The sequence below is a fragment of the Mesoplodon mirus genome (assembly GCF_964341445.2).
Source record: "Mesoplodon mirus genome assembly, chromosome: 2".
NCBI classification, from domain to species: domain Eukaryota; kingdom Metazoa; phylum Chordata; class Mammalia; order Artiodactyla; family Ziphiidae; genus Mesoplodon; species Mesoplodon mirus.
The window spans coordinates 138,962,773-138,968,021 of NC_138977.1; positions in this window are offsets into that span (position 1 = coordinate 138,962,773).

A 5,249-nucleotide genomic window follows, 5' to 3' on the forward strand; every position below is an offset into this window, starting at 1 on the left:
ACAAAATTCCAATCCATTAAAGCAAACTAGCAATCTGATTAGAAAATGGACAAAAATGTGAAGGAAGCTTTCACTGAAGAGGATATGCATATGGGAAATAAGCATGTGAAAAGATGTTCAACGCATTAGCTATTAGAGAAATGCAAATGAAAACCACAGTGAGATATCACTACACACCTAAAGAATAGCTTAGTTTGAAAATAGTGCCAACTCCAAATTCTGGTGAGGATGTAGACAAAATATACTACTCATATATTGCTAGTGGGAATGTAAAATATTAAATCATTCTGGAAAAATCTTTGACAGTTTCTTTATAAAACTTAAACATATGGACTTCCCTGATAGTCCAGTGATTAAGACTCCGCACTTCCAATGCAGGGGGCATGGGTTTGGTCCCTGGTTGGGGAACTGGATTCCACATGCCTCCAGGTGCGGCCAGAAAAAAACCCAAACACCTAAACATGCAACCATCATATGACCAATATTTGCACTTCTAGGCATTTATCCCTAAGAAATTAAAATTTATATTCACACAAAAACCTGTACATGAGTATTTATAGCAGCTTAAATAATAGCCCCAAACTGGAAATAGCCCAACTGTCCATTAACAAATGAAGTTTTATCTTTACAAAATAAAATTTAATTTTAAAGAAATCTTGAAAAATTAATAGACAAAATTAGCCAAGATAATTTTGTAAGAGAATATTGAGGGGATATTTGCACTAACAAATATTAAAATATATAACTACAATAGGCAAAGAATATATTACCATCATAAATATTTAAAGGTATACTGATAAAACAGAAAAAAAATTACCCAGAAAATAAACTACCTTGAGTGAATTATATATGTATCATATTGCATATCATAATATTATGCATATATTTATATATAAGGACTTAATACTCACAAATAAAAGAGCCAAGATTATCCAACCACACTGATATTTATAGTCAGGAAATTAAAATGTCAATGAACATTTTCCTTATCATTTGGCAGAAATTTAAAATACAATTATGATTGGTGACAATGAGGATATAAACTAATAATACTCCGTCTATTTTTATTAGAAATTTAATTTTATTTTATTAAAAAACTGGTAACAAGTACCAATTTATTCATAATTACATTGCTAGTAACCTAAAGAAATAATTGAAAAAGTGGTCAAATTATTTTTCAAATATGACAATTTTGCAGTAGTCTATCTGATAAAATATTATAATATTGAATAACTGTAAAAGAAAGAAATAGTTAAATAATATTTTAAAACATATTTACAATGATAGTGAAATAGATACTATATAATATTAAGTCATCTTATATGAAAAGTTACAAATATTTGTTCCACACATATGTTTTGCCTTTTTATTTAAGTATAATACACCTACAGAAAAGCATATTGTATAAACTTATATTGTATCATATTATATTATGTCATATATATATTTACATAGATAAAAACTAGGAGATATTTTATAAACATTAATAGGGTTGATCTCTGGAAATGGCATATGAATTTTCCCCCAAATATAGTGCTAAGGGATTCTAATCTAATTAAAGAAACCAGAAATGGAGAAGCATTCCTGATCATCATCAGATGTAGGGGTTGAATTAGGTAAAGCAACCTATTGATCAAAAGGAATGGACTTCTTGAGATGCTTTTGACCTGGACAATTCCTTCAATAATCTTGTCTAGCAGGCTCAATTTCTCCACATTCCCTCTGGTCCAGTCCCATTAAATCATTCTAAAGAGGTTAAATAACAGACATCCCAACTCAGATGCCAAAAAGCATTTGATGATGGGTTATATCTGCCAAGCAATCATTACTATTCATCAGTAAAACTAGATGTCCATATGAATGTGCATATAGAAGGAAATTTCAGCATGTATTGTAACTGTGTGTGGCAGTCTGTTGCCATGTAACGCTCACTTCTCTGATATTTACTGTCAGACTTCATTCACAGATATTTCACAGGCAGATGGTTTCTTTCACTGGCTCAGGAGCCACTTCAAAGTGTTTTGATTCCTGACCAAGTCATATATCATACTTCCTTTAGGAAGATTTTCTTCCCAGCTGCCGACTTTAAAATAAAATCAAGAATAATCAGAAGGCTACACAACCCTTTCAGCTTAACTATCTTCAAAGAGCAGACAGCAAAATCTTCTTTACCATAGCAACATATTGGAAATTAAATAACATTTAACACTTCTTTAAAGGCAAAATTAGCATCATGGGAGAGGCTTTTATTAAGCAACTGACAGAAAGTGTAACAAGAAAATCCACAGAGATTTGTGTTTGTCATTTCCATTACTTTCAAACTAAAACTGAAGGCATTGAATATATGTTTTTTCTCTTAATTTGCATTCAGCCAACCCATTCAGCCCTAAATTCTTTCAGCATTAGAACATTTTTCCCTGCTTGATCAGAATCTGGAAGTTGTATGATACATTAACTTTTTATAATATGAGTTTAAAATTGGGAAGAGTTTTTCTATGCAGAATTGTTTTCACTATTATTTAAATAGTTTTTAAGTTTATAGGAAATTATGATTTGAAACAAGACTCAAATATAAGATAAATATTAATGGAAATTATTATAACAAATATAAAGCAATAATTTTGAATTTTCAATTCTTGCAACACCTTCAATGGTGTTCCTTTGGTGGTCTTGGTTCATTCAGATTTGATTGTAATTATTGCACATATTTTAGGGACAAACTCTCCCATCTGGATTTGGGGAGGCTGTCTTTAAAAGTGTCTTTTTTGTGCAGGTGATAGGCAATTCTGATAAATTTCAGATATCAGATACTTCAGAGAGGCAATTTTTATCATTGGTGAATATAATAGAAACTCAAATATTAATTTCAATAATTAAACGGGCAGACCTTAAAGGAGCAAAAAAAAAAAAAAGGGTCAAATTGTGATTCCTTAGAACAATATTACATTCTATTTAAATTTTGTCATACTAAAAACTAAGTAAAATACTGACAGTTTGTATCCCTTGCCCCCTCCTCCATTACTTGTCTTTTTAGGTGTAATCACAGTTATTTGCAATAAAAAAATAAAGGTTATCAAATACTATGAATATCACAATATTGATAAAAATAATAAAAATAATTGTATTAGCTGTCAGGAGTCTATGATACTTTTTTAAAACAATCAGGTTTCACCTCTTTGATTGCCTCTTCATATGACAATAATCTTATAATACAAATTTCAGTAATAAGAATAGAAAAATAATTAAGAACTTCTTTTAAAATTATTATCATTGGCATTTTGAAAAGTTCCATTCTTCACAATTTGTTATTCATAATGTCAAGAAAGTTTTTATAATCCATACCAAATTTGGTAAAGCTTTTATTAGTTTCTTTTAAATTTAAGTTGTTAAATTTCATGACATATTTATTACAACCTATAGTCCTGTCTTTTATATCTGGGTGATGGGCGGATTGGCATGGTAAAGGGGAAATACATTCTTTGCAGTCATTACTGCTGGACGACGGCTTGCAAGAATATAAGTATACACTGAAATAACTGTGAACCACAAAAATATATCCCACTAAGACAAAACTAAATGTATTTCCAACTCAACTTCCTTTTACCAGATCCCTCAAAATGACTGTGGCCACTGAAATGCTACCTTAGATGAAAGGATGTGTGTCAGAGGGAGGTCTGAGTGGACAAAGACAGTGGTCTTTACAATTGTGGTTAAAATATCTTACTTTTGCACATTTCACAAAAACATATGATCATGAAAACACATTTCTAGAATTCCCTCTTGGGGCTTTGAACTGGACTCATGTAAGCAAGATGTCCTTCAGCTTGAGCTTCATTAGCTTCATGGCAAGTATCCTTATGAATATTATTATTATATTTTCACATACATTCCCACATTTTCCTGTCATTTCCTTTGTCTTCTCATACTTCTCAGACTCTAATCCTTGATTTGCTTGTCTACTTCTCCACAGTCCTGGGGGCAGGAAGGATGTACAGCCTCATCCTGTATTTCAGTGTCTATCAAAGTACCTAGCAAAGAGATGCTAACTAAAACATAAAAAAGATTTATAATTTATGTAATTAAATATAATTAGATAAATATATATTTTAATTAAAAATCTGTATGCAAAATAACCAAAATAAGTTGGAAGCACAGTTAAGAACTTATCAGGGAAGAGCATGTAAGAGATAATAATGTCTTGGACAAGGTTGGTATAGCAGTGAAGATGCAGGAAGAGGATGCTTCAAGGTCTATCTTGTTGAATTAGAGTTGGCAGAACTTGTTGATGGGTTGGAATTCGTGAAGAGAGGTAGAATATCAAGTATTTAGTTTAACCAGTTGTATAGAGTGGAGCTAAAAAGACGACTGAAAAAACATTATGTTCCAGGTGGAAAGCCAAGACTTTACGTTTGACATACTAAATTTTATGTGCTTGTGAGATGGTTAAGATTAGAAGTCATGTAGACATTACAGAGTAGTTTACAGCAGAAAAAAACAAAGAGCTTCATGATATCAGAGGGTAGAGGCAATGGCTTTGCCAAGCAGCCCTTCAATAATCTAATGTAGTCACAGGAGTCAGAGATAAGGGGGAGCAAGGGGTCAATATTGGAGAGTGAAAAGTAGATGAAGCAGTGATAGAATGGAGAGTGTTCTATTGTGAGAGGGAACTACACAGCTTGGCAGTGGTTGTCTGAGTTAGTGGAAAGCATGGATGTACTTGATGACAAATTATAATGTGAGTGAACTGTTAATACCAAAGACCCGCTAAGCACAGTACTGTAGTCTGACAAAATCATATTTTTTAATTTTCTTCAATGAAGCAGGGCACCCAAGGGCACCCACAGAATGCCACTGAACAAAAGGAAGGAGGGAAGCATCTTTTGAAAGATTTGGGTTCCCTCCAAGGGATTCTGAGGAGGAAACTGCAGGCAGCATAGATCAGGTATGTTTCTGTGGTCAGATTAGGAAATGGGATATTAAGTAGGGATTGGTGGCTGCCATGAAGTGAGAATAGTTTAGCACTTGGATATCCCTGGTGTTAGTTATATGGGTATAGCAAAGTGGGTCTGGGAACATCATTGTAAAAAAAAAAAAAAGCCATAGTTACTTAGAGGCCATTGTTCTGTCATTTTATAACTGCTGGGTGACCTTAGGGAAAACAGTGTTTCCTAGTAACTTTGCAGCTAGCATTGTAAGTGTCTGCTCTTACAGTGTTAATAGTGAGGTTACTTGTTTCATTTTCAGTGTCA